Below are 15,231 nucleotides of genomic sequence, written 5' to 3'. Positions count from 1 at the left end.
GGACATTTGCTCCATCATCTCTTCCATCTTACCCCCCTCCTGTGCTAGGGTTCAGCCCTCCGTGGATTCCCTACAGGAAGCGATCTTTCTCCTTTCAGGCTGACCACACGCCTCCCAGTCAGCCAGCAGCGCTAACTAATTAGCACACGTGATTGGAATTGGAAACAAAGTCGCCAACAATAGGAGCGTGGGAACCGGAGCCTTGAGGCAGTTCCAGCGCCCCTCCCCCGCCCCCTCTGCGCAGAGCGGCGGCCGGAGACTGCCATCCACCCGCTGCCTAGGGGCCTCCCTTGCCTGTCCCCGCGGTGGGTCGCATCCCCTGTCTGTGCTCCACGTGCTTGATGAGGGTCCATATACCATAGGTGACCTAGGTTCAGCGAGAGGTCAATTGCCGTACCCTGGGTAGTGAATCCGGTAGTTGACCGGGGAAGAAAGACGGTCATCAAATAGCCTCCCAGCTACAGTTTAGGGGCCTGGACAAACTAAGGTGCTCAGGGAGCCACTGTGAGGTCCAGGGAGCTCGCCAGCCACCTGCAGCAAATTGTCGCCGGGTCGTAGAGAACCAGGTGCTTATAGAGCCAAGCAGAGAAGGAAATAGAGCCAAGCAGAGAAAGAACCTGCCTTTTCTGCCTCCTGTAGAGCCTGGCATGGTCCACTAGCGTCTCTAACGGGGTCTCCCCTTCACCTGGGTACCCCTCAGCAAGCTGGAAGCAGGCCCAAGCACTTGCATTTAGTGGTCTCCTTGATCAAGGTGAGGGTGGAGGGGGGCTAATGGAAATTTGCTTCTGAGGTTTCCCAGTACCCGATATTTAGTAACTTAAAAAGACACACACACACACAAACACACACACACACACACACACACACACACACACACACACACACTAACCCTAAGCTTTATTAAGATAGAATTCATGTACAGCTCACCCTCTTAAAGTATCTAATTGGATGGATTTTAGTTTATTCTCAGATGTGCACAGCTATCAGCACAGTTGATTTTAGAATATTTTCATTTTCCCAAAAATGAAAACTTTGCTGAGGCTGTAGCTCAGTGATATACATGCATGTGCAAAGCCCTAGGTTTGGTCTCTAGTACCACAACAAACACACATACACACATATGTACACACATAAATATAGGGACATACTATAAACAGGTACATACATGTATAGACATACATACATATACATGTACATATGCATACATAAGACGTACAGGCACACACACAGACACAGAGCAAGCAAGCAGAAAGCCTAAACACATGTACCTTTATCACTTCCATCCCTTGTCCTCTTACAGACAGGCCAATTCTAGACATTTCATATAGATGGGGTCATATGTCTCATCTTTATTATGGACTTCTTTTCCTTACTATGTTTTTCAGGATTCATCTAGGTTATACCACAAATCAGCACTTGTCTTTTTCTTTATTATTTTCATTTTATGTTTATGAGTGTATGTGAGTGCACCCGTGTCATACAATGCCCTCAGAGGTCAGAAAAGGGCGTCAGATCCCCTGGAACTGGAGTTAAGTGAGTTGTTAGTCACCATGTGGGTACTGGGAATTGACAGTGCTGTTAACCACTGAGCCATCTCTCCAAGCCTCACCACTTGTTTGTTCATTCCCAAATAATATTCTGCCCCAAGAATTTCAATCATATTTTGTCCATGGACACTGGAATTGTTGCCACCATTTGGCCATTATGAACAATGTGATGAAAATGCACATGCAAGGCTTGTGTGAACATGTACTTTCATTTCTCTTGAATAGATACCCAGATGTGGAATTGCTCATTTGATGGTAAATTTATGTTTAGCTTCCAGGGTAACTGCCACACTGCTTCCAAAGTGGCTCTAAATTCCCAATCATGCACATGAGTCTCTGTTTTCTTTTTCTCCACATTCTCATCAACACTGGCTGTTTGTCTTTTTAGTTATAGCAATTCTACAACCAAATATATGATGTGATTTCTCAATTCTAAAATTTGATGAGCCTTAAGTCCTTTTCCAGTGTTAAATTTCTGAGGCCTTTCTAGAAATAACTATCTATCACAGTATATTCTAAAAGGGTCATGAATGCAACTTATTACATCAACTTCTAGAAACAATAGTATCACTGTTTGGGGGAAAAACTGAAATAGGAAGTAATTATTTACAAACATATCTAACTGATACATGGAGTTGGACAGAATGCCCATTAGAGACTCTCTCCCTCTGATGCTCCTCCACCCCATCTCCAAACTTCAGTTTTTAGTGTCTGTAGCAGGCAAGTTATTCCCATACTGTGTGATTAAAAATAACCCTGTATATTTTAAACCAGCGACTGGCAGTGAATCCTTACTCTGGGTTGTAGTGTTTAAACCCAGAGTTATTTTCTTGGAGCCAGAGAGTTTGAGCAGATTTCAAGTTTATTTAGCTATGAGCATGAATTCTCATATATAGGAAGCTGCTTTCATTATAACAGTTATGTTTCTGTTTACATGACTGGATGTGGATCACCAAAGGGGTGGGTTATTATGCTTCCTTAAAATTCAAGCGGTGTGTTATATTTATAATGATGAAAGTAGCAAGGAAGATACTCTTGGCTTAACCTAGTTATTTCTCAAATTCAAAAATGACTATCATGATTTTACATTTTTAATATACTGTTTTTCTGCTGTATATTAATGATTATGATGCATTCCTTTTGGGAGGAGTCATATTTAATTCAAAAGAGATGCAAGCACTGTGCGATGCCTTCATCCCATTCTCACTCACTGTGCTTAGTTTTGCAGTGATCCAGCCTTGGCTACATATTAGAATCACCTGGAGAGTTCTAAAAGAAACTTTTACCAGGCTGTAATCCAAATTAACTAAATCCAAATCCCTGGGTTATTAGGGTGGGGGTGGGGGCTGGGATGGAGCTAACTTCAGTATTTCCCACCAGGTTCTTAATAGACTCCAAGTTCAGCCAGAGTTAAAGACCTTCAGCCAGTGGTTCTCAGGGCACAGTTCAAGGACCAACAGCATCACTTGGAAACATAACTGAAATGCAAGCTCACAGGTCCAAGGAGCAAGATCTTATAAGCCCTGCTTTAATTTGTTTGGCACTCTGAGGTGTCCACGTGGTTCTGATGGGTCCCGAAGTCTGAGAACTATTGGTCTTAGTAGAAGTCCTCTACTTTGTTTACCCTTTAAATTGTCAGAGAACTTAAAAAATACTGATGCATGAGAGATTGTGATTTTAATTACTCTGTGATATGGCTAAATAACTCAGATTTTAGTTTTGTAAAACAGCTCTCCAGATGATTCTAGTATGTGATCCAGTTGCAAACCATAGAGCTAACCCAGCAGTTCCTAAAGTGTACTCTCAAACATGGTACAGCATCGCCTTGGAACTTGTTTGAAAGATGAATTCTTGAACCCCATCCAGGTTGATTCCCTGTGGGTAGCCTCCCTGAATATGTATTTTAGTATTTATCCACAGGATTCTGGTGCTTGCTTCTTGAGAACTGGTTTAAAACAGCAAAGTACTAGGCTTTGAACTTGGGATATGTGTGTGTATACACACATAAAACCTTGCAAATTTATATGTGCATATATATATACATATATGGTATTTGGGTAGATTATAGTTCATTGTAAAACTGTGGATTACAGGCCTTGGAGGAATATAATTTCTCTGTTTATATAATTAATATATTATTAAATCATTTTATTTCCATTGTAATGCCCACTTTGTTCTTAATGATTTTGCCATTGTAGGTTTGAAGGCTGGCCTATATATGCTTTTTAATTTGTTCATTTATTTGGCACTCACAGACTTGAGTGTTTCATTTGATACAGGAAAACAATGTCTTCCTTTATTGTCTGTGGAGCCCTTCCCATGGGAAACCTGAGAGTTCAGGATTTCTCAAGATAGGCAACAACTTTCATAGACACCAAACTCTTACCACCACCATAACTATTCAAATGTCTCAATTATGAATTTAACAGGCATCCTGAATTCCTCAGAAAAGGACACAGTTCTTATCATTTCAAAGAACTTGACAGATTTCAAAGCCTCTTAGCTGAATGCTATGTATCTCATCAATATGTTTGGACAGACAGACTTGAAGCTAAACAGCTTTGCTTCTCCCTCAACTGTCCTCAGCTAGAGTCAGCCTTCTCCATCAACAAAGACAAACAGCTTTCTAGAATAGTGGTTCTTGACATGTGGTCCTTGGACAAAGCATCACCTTAACTTCCAGGGGATCCATGCTAAAATCTGACAGCCACCATTTCAGGGCAAGAGAACTGGAAACCATTTTGTTGTTTTGTTTTCTGTAATACAAGCTGTTCTATAGCTCACTATGTAGCTCAGGATAGCCTCAGACTCATAGTAATCTTCTCACCTCAGCTCTTAACCTCACCTTCCTAGATGCTGGGATTACAGGTGTAGCTCACCAAGCATGGATTTTTGATTCAGAGTTACTTCCATTCAATGACAGAGCAAGTTCTGCTCAGTGCCCTCTCATAATTCATTTGCTATGTTCTTTCTATTTCTGAAGCCATAGCCCCTTCATCTAGGTTTGTTCCTAAAGGCTCATTCCTAGCAGATTCCCAACACTAGGATTTTCTTCAGTGTTTTTTAAAATCAGCTTAACTATGTGTAAACGAAGACTGGAAGGGGACCTAACAGATTCTTACTTATTTCACTTCTTTGCCCTCAGGGCCTTGGAAATCATTTTTCACTCAGTGATTCCATTCTTGCCCTGTGTGCTTATCTTGAGGCCCCCCTTTCCCCATGAGACACAGATGACACTCCTGAGCTCCATACATACCATAAATAAGGTTAACAGGATTGAAAGCATCATATTACTCTTGGTCTAGTGCATGGAGACACAGAATCCCAAGAATTTTTTTTTAAATTTTATTTTAAAGATTTTATTTTGGGGGGGCTGAAGAGATGACTCAGTAGTTAAGAGCACTGGCTGCTCTTGCAGAGGACCTGGGTTTGGTTCCCAGTACCCACGTGGTGACTAACAACTCTCTGTAACTCCAGTTCTAGGGGATCTGACGCCCTCTTCTGACCTCCAAGGGCACTGTGCAACAATGATGCACTTACCTACATGCAGGCAATACTCTCATATATGTAAAATAAAAGTAATAAACTATTTTAAAAAAGCTTTTATTATTAGTTGTGTATATGTGTGTGTCTATGTGAGGGTCTGTCACATGTGTGCAGTTACCTATGGAGGTCAGAAGACAGCACTGGATCCCCTGGAGCTGGAGTTGCAGGTGTTTATGAGCTAGCTGATGTGGATGCTGGGATCAGAACTTGAGTCCCTTGGAAGAGCTTTTAAACTGCTGAGCCATCTCTCCAGCCCAAGCTGAAAAAAAATTGTTTTTAACATGAGCCAATATCAGAGTAAAAATTTAAAGTCACCACTTAGAAAAATTCTTAACACTGCATATGAAAAGTCACCAAGAGACATGTATTTTACAGAAGACAAATCTTTAAACTCACAGCTGTTTATTCTCAAGAAATTATGCTTGTAGGATGGGTATTTTGAATAAAAACTGTTAAACAGAGGCACAATGGCTCATGCCTACAACCCTATGACTGAGACAGTAGGATTTCAGTAAGTTCAAGGCTAGTTGGGGTACATAGTGAGTTCTAGGCCAGCCTGGCTACAGTGTGACACCCTTTTTCAAAAGTAAAAATAAATAAACTGCTTTAAATATTTGTTTTGGTGATTGTGTAGGGTCTGAGGTGATGCCATGCTTGTATATGCAAAAAGAAATTGAATTGTTTTCAAGCCAAATGTATTCTGCTTTATCAAAATGATGGCATGTATTTAGACTCTATGACATATTATGCCAATTCAGCTTTCTGGCTCTATTACTTTTCCCTCCATGGTGGAAAATACATTAATTTTATTCTTCAAAGTGCACCAATTCGGGCTGAAGATGTTTCTCAGTGGTAGAGTAGTTGCCTACTATGCTCAAGGCCATGGATTCAATCCCCAGCATTCCAGAAACAGACAGGGGGCATGGAGAACGAGGCGGGGGGCATGGGGCATGGGAAGTGCACCAAAGGCCTGCAGACCTTCTACTAGGCTCCACCTCTTGCATCGCCTCCCAGTAGCACCACACCGGGGAATATGCCTTTAATTTATGGATGTTGGAGGACATTCTGAATCAAACCATAGTAGAGTGCAGAAGGAAGTTCTTCCAGGTGATAAAGATGCACCTGCCAGAGGAGGTAAGCTGTGTCTCGGTGTGCTCCAGGAAGGATGAACATTTGGCTGGCTGCCTTGGGAAGGCTGTTCATGGAGAGATGGCCACAACTGTAAACCTGGAGAAAGGGACCTTGGAAACAGTGAATTATGGGGATTTGGTATGAGGGGTGGAGGAAGTCAAAAACCTAAAGGGAGGGGTCCTGGGTTCTTGTGTCTCTTGTACAATAGAAAGCCAAAGGATCAGTTGTGCACAGTGGGGACATCCAGCAGAGAGATTCCTCTGCCATTTCACAAGCAGTTCAAAAGGACAGGAGAGAAACTTGCAAACTGAAACCCAGAGCTGCTCTTGAATAGTGAACTCACCAGAAATATCGAAATTTTGTCCTTCATTTGGAAAGAATCCTGTCCTAAGTTCATTAACATGCATTCCGTAAGGGATTTGAAAATGTCATTGAAAAATAGAAAAATACACTTGCTCTAACTATGTCTGGAAATATTGTGTCTTTTTCTTACTTCTTTCAATAACAAGTAAAATAGAATACATTTTAAAAGCTGGGAAATAGAACACCTTTCTGAAACAGGAATGTCTACTTACAAAGATGTATTAGCATTTAACATACATTTTGAATAAGAATTGTCTTATCTCCAGTCACCATAACAAAATACCATAGTTTGAGTAGCTTAAAGAACAGAAGTCTCTTTTTAGTTTTAGAGACTGGAAGTCAGGAGGATGCTCCTCAGACTGACTTGCAGATGTCTGACTACCTTTTGCTTTTCTTCAAAAGGAAAGAAAGGGAAGAAGGGAGGAGAAAGAAGTGGGGGAGCCAAGTCCCTGGTGTCTTTTCTTTCTTTTTTGGGGGAGGGGGTCTTTTTGAGACAGGGTATCCCTGTAGCCCCAGCTGTCCTGGAACTCACTATGTAGACCAGGCTGGCCTTGAACTCACAGAGATCCGCCTGCCTCTGCCTCCCAGGTGCTGGGATTAAAGGCATGCGCCATCACGCCCGACTTCTTTCTTTTTTTTTTTTAACTTAAAAAATTTTTATTGAGAATTTCATACACGCATATAAGGTGTTTTGATCAAATCCATGCCCACTCACTCCCTTCCAACACCTCCCATATCTCCCCATCACTTTTTTTCTGACAATTTCATGTACTCTTTCTTTTTTTTTTTAATGGGTTTTTTGCTACTCTAACATTCCCCCCTCTGAAGAGGTAACCCTACAGTCTTTTAGGGATTAGATAAGAGCTCTCAAATGCTTTTGACATTTTTGTCCTTTGGAACAGAGTATGTTGCTGAGGCCCAAGGACATTATGACTTTTAGCCAAGATAGTGGGTACTTTTCTTTGGAGTCTTTTTACCCTAACTGCCCCACCAATTCCTACCTCCCAGTCTTATACCATCCCCTGAAGAGGTTACCCAAATTGCCGATAGGTAATCAGGATGCAGACCGCTCTGGCTTCTTCTATGCTGAACAGGGATGCCGGGTGGGGCAACTGGCATCTCCTTCAGTGAGTCTATCTAAAAGATTCACAAATTGCATAACTCTTATCTGTAGGGAGAAAAGAAGGTCCTTGACTGGTGAATAGGGGATGTGAAGGAGAAGTAAAGGCAAGAGTAATTAGCATTACAAGTTCTAGACAGGGCATCTGGCGTCTTTTCTTACAATGGCACCAATTCCATCATGAGGGCCCCATCTTTCCTCAAACCCAGTTATCTCTCAAATGTCCAATTTCCAAATGCCATTGCACTGGGCTGTTAGCTTCAGCTTAGCAATCTTCAGGGGCCATCATAGAACACGGCTATCCAAACACCTTTCGCTTCTTTTTCCTCCTATAGTGGGAAGGTTGCCTGGCCTCACTAGATGCTGTGTACAAAGGTCTCATCTATGCCCAAATCACAAGTACTCAATGTTTTCTGCTTGATCTTGGGACTTTGCCCTTTTCTGTGTCTCAGCATCACCTGGGAGCACCTCATTGATGTTCAGGACCAAGTTCAGAGCTGTTTGCTAACTACTCTTTCTCAGGAAGACTCTTGTTGCTGCCTGTAAGGTCAAGCCCTTCTGAAGACTGCCTGCACCAACTCCTAGTCTTCAGGTGAATCCCCACACACCCTCAGGGTGCCATGTGCATGGTTTGTGCACATATGTGGGAGGAGTGATTTGGCAGTGTAATCGCGTGTGTGAGGGCTGTGGGTTGGAGGTGCAGATCGATCTTCAGGCAGCACTCTGCAGCACACTGTCACCTGCAGCATGCTGATGCAAAATGTATTCCTTTCCCTCTAAATGACTTATCATTTCCTTCAGACTCTGGTCTTCACCCTTTTGTCTACTAAGAATATCTGTGCCCTCATTTTTTTTTCTTTGCCTTTGTGTCTGCCTTTGAATCAAAAAGAAAAAAAAATCCTTTTCACTCACAAATCAAAGCTCCAGAAAATACCAATTCTGGTTAACAGATGGTGGGTCAGCAGTGGGCTAGTCTCAATGCCATAGTCTGGGAATTCCAGTCTGTGGATCACTTGGAACATCCTATATTTTGACCTTTAATAATTCAAAATAATCTTAGATTTATTTATAATAGCTGTAAACACAAAAGTACTAAATAGTGAAGTGTTTGGAACATGGAGCTGAATAATTTGTTTTGTACCTGCATCCAGGCTGCCTGGGAGAGTCAGTCTTCATGTCACTGACTATAGCTTGTTGCCACTTCCAAGGCCAAATATTCCCAACCCACTTATGTGACACCCTAAGATCATTTATTTCCTGAGTTGTCTTGAAACTGTAAAATGAAAAGCAATTGAATTATTTGATATGAAAATATGCTGTAAATAACTATATGAGTTAAGAGAAGACTACGCTATATATCAGTCTCCGAATTGTGTGTGTGTGTGCGTGTGCATGCGCGCATGCACAGATACAGATGCACATACCTCTGGATGCCAGAGGACAACCTTGGGTGTCACTACTCAGAGGCTATTCACCTTGCTTTTGGGGTGGGGGAGGGACAGGGTCTCTCATTTGCCTGGAGCTCACCAATTAGGCTAGACTAACTGGTCAGTGACTTCTAGGGATCCACAGTCTCTGCCTCCTCAGTGCTAGGATGATAAGTGTGTGCCTTTTATGTGGGTTCTGGGAATCAAACTAAAGTCTTAGTGCTTACAAGGAAGCACCTTACTGACTGAGCTACTTCCCCAGCCAGGGTATCTGTGTCATTTTAATTGAGATTTCTGACCACTAAATACATGTGCATGCACATATACACCTCTTCCTAAATTGTTATTAAGATAGGTTTAAAACATAAAAATTATTTTTAAAGAACCTGACTTTCAGGGTTGGAGAGATGGCTCAGCAGTTAAGAGCACTGACTGTTCTTGCAGAAGACCTAGGTTCAAATTCCAGCACCCACATGGCAGCTAACAACTGTCTGTAACTACAGTTCTAGGGGATATGACACCCTCTTCTGTCCTCCTTGGGCACTGCATGACACAGGTGCACTTACATAATGCAGGTATAACATGCATACACATGCAATAAAAATGAACTTTAAAAATTGTCTTTCTGATTTGTCAGAAAAGAACTTAGAAAGCAAAAATTATATTTCAACATTTTGCTTATATAGCAATTTTTGAGTTTCTTTTTGAACTTATGATTACTTAGTTGTTTGTGGGTCAGTGGCCTTTAATCAAAAACTAAACATGGGCTGGAATGTAGCTCACTTGGTAAAGTGCTTGCCTAGCGTGCCTGAGGTCCTGGGTTTGACCCACAGCATGGCATAAAACTGATGTGGTTGTACAGGCCTGCCTGTAACTGCAGTACTTGGGAGGTGGAGGCATGAAGATCAGAAATTCAAGGTCATTCCTGGCTACAGGCCAGTGTACAGTAGACCTTGTTGCAAGAAAAACAAAAACAAAAACAAAACCCCAGGCAAGCAAACAAAATATAACTACAATAAAAGAGGCAAAATATCCATATCTGCCTTCATGCTAGGATAAAATTTTCCCAAAGCTCCTTGGGATGCTATTTCAATGGAATATTTGCAGGTGTTATGAAAAAGGCACCATGTCATAGTTGTTAACTCTGGGAAGTGCTGTTAAACAAGTATATAAAAGCTTTTAAAAAGTTTTTTTCTTATTTGCTGGGTGTGTTGGCACATGCCTGTAATCTCAGCACTTGGGATATGGAAGCAGGAGGGTCAGCCTGGGCTGCATGAGACTGTTACTGAACTTAAGGGTCACAGTCTGTGCCCCAAGCCAGGTTCAACCACCCGTCCTTAATAAGCCAATTAAAGGAGCCAAATTAATAATGAAAAGCAGATAAAGGAGATTTTTTTTTCTATGTAGCCACACTGGGAAGAGGGACAGTGACCCTTTCAAGTTTGATAATGAGATCTTGTCTCAAGAAAATAAAAATTTACCTTTTAATTTTAGGTTTTATTTTTTAAAATGTTTTATTATTTTTAGTGTATGAGTGTATTGCCTGCATGTGTATAAGTGCACCCATGTTGTGCAATGCCCATGGTCAGAAGAGGGCATCAGATCTCCTGGAACTGGAGTTATGGATGATTGTTAGCTGCCATGTGGGTGCTGGGAATCAAACCACAGTCCTCTGCAAGAGCAGTCAGTGCTCTTTACTGTGGAGCCATCTCTCCAGCCCCATTATTTTGTTTTATTTTTTGGGACAAGGTCTCATCATGTAGCCTTGACTAACTTCTTGCCTCAGCCTCCCTAGGGCTGGGACTACAGATAGCAGCACCACACCCTTCTTTTTAATAAGGCTTCTTTACCCAAGAATTCTCTGGGTCTTTCATACTGTAAAATGTCTTATTTCTAAGGGATGCAGGGCTGGGTATTCTCCCAAATGTTTTTAGAGCTTTTATTTACAGAGCCTCTTGAGAGGTTAATGTTCTGTGAAATGCACTTTGCTATTTAAAATAATCTTTCTCTCTCTGCTTGCCACCCTGTGTCTCTGTTTTCTATGTCTGGCTCCAGTATCTCATCCTGGAGAAATTCGTTTGGCAGGCCCAAGAAAGTCCTCTGAAGCTTCCTCGTGGGTACAAACATCAGGTTGTTACGAATATCATCATCATCATCATCATCATCATCGATAAGGATAAGCATACATTTGTTTATTGCTTTACAAAATTCTTTCCCTGCCCCATCCCAGCCCCCTTGTATTTTGAGACAGGGTCTCCTGTATCCTAGTCTGGTCCTCAACTCACTATGTAGCTGAGGATGACCTTGAACTCCTAATCCTCCTCCTTCCATCTCTTGGATTACAGGCATGCACCAGTGCACCTGGCTTTGTTTTGTTCCAAAACAAAACACATTCCATGAGGCAATATTCTCATTTAACAGATGAGAAAAATTGAGGTTCATAGAAGTAAGGTGTGGGACTAGTTCAAGGTCACCCAGCTCGTGAAGGATGACTGAAACCCAGGCAGGACACGTGACCTCCTCTCCTCTCCCACTGCCACTCTGGCCTGTTGGGTTTCCAATTAAATATCCCTTCTCAGCAAACACTAGTGCATCTCACATGACATGCCAAAAGGTTATTTGGTATTTGAAACAGGGTTTCTTGGGAACACAGCACATAGGACAGAGGAAAGCAGGTGCTGAGTCAAGAATCTCGTGTATCAGTTTGGGGCCATTCTGCTTTGTGGGTTCTGACTCGGCGTATGCTCAAAAAGAAGCCGTCACTGAACTCTGAGTGCTCTGCTTATTTGTACCTATTTACAGCACTGCATGCTGCGGGGGGTGTTTCTTAATAAGAGACTCAGAAGCAGCAGTTTCACTAAAAAATGAAGAGCAGATGGACACTTGTCAAAATGAACTGGTGCTTTAAATAAACGCTGATTCCTTTCCATAATACTAAAAAGCTACTTTCTAGAGATGCTGTTTTAATGTATCCAGCTACTAGATAATTATTCCATCTTTCAAACTCATTATATGTGTAACAGTATACGAAGAAAACTCTGGGGTCACCTGGTGCTGAGTTCCCAATAGAACAAGCATATCAATACCTAATACTAATTGGTACTGTTTACTGAGGAATGGCCATGCATTATGTAATCCATTTTATATAACTGAGCTTATTTAATTTGTGGCATTGGGAGATAACTATTGTTAGCATCCTCATTTCACTGCTAATGGAGGCTTAAAGAGGTTAAGTAACCTGCCCATGGTCATCAAGTCCTTTTGTGGAGCTTGATCAAGAAGGTGGCTTTTCAGCCTCGTGACTCCAGGCCGGACCCAGTGCCTAGCATATAGCAGGGGTTTTCTGCAAGCTTATAATCAACCAAACCCTAAAGATTTTGAACACTCGTTGCCTTCATCTCATGGTCCCTTTGCTACTGCTGATTTTGGTTGTTTTTGTTTTTTTGGAACAGGATCTCACTTTGTAGCCCCTCCAATGGCTTGGAACTTGCTATGTAGAGAAGGCTGGCCTTGATCTCCTAAAGATCCACCAGCTTCAGCCTCCTGAGTGGTGGGATTAAAGGTGTGCATTACTATACCCAGTGCCTTTTTTGCTTTTTGAGACAGGATTTATGTAGTTCAGCTCAAACTCACAATCCTCCTGCCTCAGCCTCCCCAGGGCTGGGATTACAGACATGTGCCACCAGGCATATCTGTAAGAGCTGTTTTGACTTACAGATTTTTGCCTCAGAGTGGAGCAATTTGACTGAAAGTTCTGAGTAAGGCAGCCCTTCTTTCCTGAGCTGCACGTGAAGCCTCAGCCCTCCTGAGCACTATTTCCAGTTGCATTCAGCGGAGCTCACCTCCGCTGACAGCACAGTGACAGAGCAAGGGTCTCCTAGAGGGCTCCAAAGTAGGGACTTCCCCAGCAGCCCCAGCTCTGGTGATTGGCTAAGGGAAGATTTGGGCTTTCCTCCTGGGCACTCCGTCCTCGTGTTCCTTCCAACTAGTTGGCTACCCTCAGGCCTCTTCCATACGGAAAGGCTGGTTCTATGGGGTGAGGTGGAACTCTTTCCCTTTCTATGGCCTAGCAATTCACCTCCCAGCTCCCACATGGAATGGCTTCCTAAATTCAGAGAACTCATCTATTCCAGGGTATTGGGAAGATCCCTTCTGCCAGGGTGAAAGGTGGCTCTGCGGAAATAGAAATAAATACATGTAGGCCTGACAACAGATGACAGGTGAATTAGAAAAGGAAACCCTTTCTCCCTCTCTCCAGTTAAAAACCCAACCAAACAACAACAACAACAAAAAACCCCTCTTTCCTTAGAGATAAGGCTTGAGCTCTCCATTTGCAAGATGCCCAGAACCTTCCAAGAAAAGTACCTCTAGCTAGTAGCTGGTGGGAACTGGGCCCAATGCCCTCAGCCTCTCTCTGACCCCACCACCAAGGGAAGAGCCACCACCCCTTCCTTCCTGGTGATAATTCAATGACTTCTGCCATCACAATCTTATGTCCCTGCTCGAGTCCAGAAAAGGTCTCCGAGACCTCATAAAGTGTCCCTACTCCCTTCTGTCTCCTTATCAGAAGGGTCCACTGGGCTGTAGAGCACCCATATCTATTTCACTTGTGTATTGTCTCATTGTGTATTGTCTCTCCCTAGGATGTGAATTCTAAGAGACTGGGGCCTATAACTTTCTGTTACCCTTGCACACTCAGGTGCTAGCACTGTGCCAGGCATGTAGAGGCACTGAATTTGTTGGATGAATAAAAGAATGAGTTTATGTTATTTTGTGGTGCTGGGGATTGAACTCAAGGTGTTGAACAATACTTGATGGCTGAGTTACAACCACAGCTTTTGGTTTTTTGATACTAGGTCTTGTATATAGCTCAGGAGAACCTAGAAGCACGCAGCACACGCTGGGCTCAAACTCATCCTCCTGCCTCTACATCCCAAATCTGTGATTATACACATGTGCCACAAGTCCAATAGGATTACCTCATTTTTAATAGTAAACTTGCATATGTTTGAAATATGGGTACCTAAAACAGTGTGAAGTCAAGCACCTCACCCTCTTATTTCTTTTCCTCTCACCAACCTGCAGCTTGCTTCTACTTCCACATTAGCCAAAACCGAAAAGGCTTTACTGTAGGTGCTACAGACTGGGAAAATGTAAGAGCCATGCAGTAGAGGCTGCACTGATTTGAGGCAGGATGGCCTATCATTTTAGAGGAATAAATGGAATGGGAGAGGGACTTGTGGAAGGTAGAGGAATACATGGCAGTCTGTTCTCTGGATCACTATGCTCAGGGAAGAAAAAGGCAGATGGTCTGGTATGTCTAACTGAAGATGGAGGTAGCAAAAAAGGCACTTGGGAGGTGAGCCTCCATTTTGTGACAGCAGCACCCTCCTAGAGGATAGAGAGAATAGAGCAGGGAAAAGACAGTGAAAGTGACCTTGATTGACAACTGTGACAGGCAGCATGTGGTGGGATATCAGCCACACAGGGGCTTGGGCACTAGTAAGAACAAACCCAAGATGAAGAGATCCCACCTACAGAGGAGCCTAAAAGGGCTGAGGAGCTGGAGAAGTGCAATAAGAGCTTCAGTGGGAGCCCAGGAGTTGGAGAGAGGGACCTGTGAACTGGGCTTGAATCCTCAGTGTGCCGCTTCCCAGGTCAGTTAAGATGGTACTTAGATCAATAACTAATCAGGTTTGAAAAGAAAGCTATTTCCAAAGGTGATAGTGTCTCTTTTGTTTTCAACATTAAGTGAGCTTTGCCTTACAGACAGAGCTGCAAGCTCAAAGAGTGGACCTGAGTCAAAGGGCTCCACCTTCCCAAGGAGCAAAGCCTGGGTTTCTCCAGACCATTTGCGTCCATGAATGCTGGACTCAGGAATCAGCCCTGAGTCTGAAAACTGTATTTAAAAGTCTGGCCTGGTATGGTGGTGCATGCCTTTAATCCCAACAGTTTAATCCCAACACTGGGGAGGCAGAGGCAGGTGGATCTCTGTGGAATTCGAGGCCAGCCAGGTCTACATTTCGAGACAAGTATCAAAAAAAAAAAAAAAAAAAAAAAATTTTAAACTTTTTGGGGGGGGGGGGGGGGTTTGGTA

Source organism: Nannospalax galili, unplaced genomic scaffold (genome assembly GCF_000622305.1).
Source record: "Nannospalax galili isolate Female #2095 unplaced genomic scaffold, S.galili_v1.0 scaffold829, whole genome shotgun sequence".
In the NCBI taxonomy this organism is placed as follows: domain Eukaryota; kingdom Metazoa; phylum Chordata; class Mammalia; order Rodentia; family Spalacidae; genus Nannospalax; species Nannospalax galili.
Note: the sequence above shows the minus strand (reverse complement) of the source record.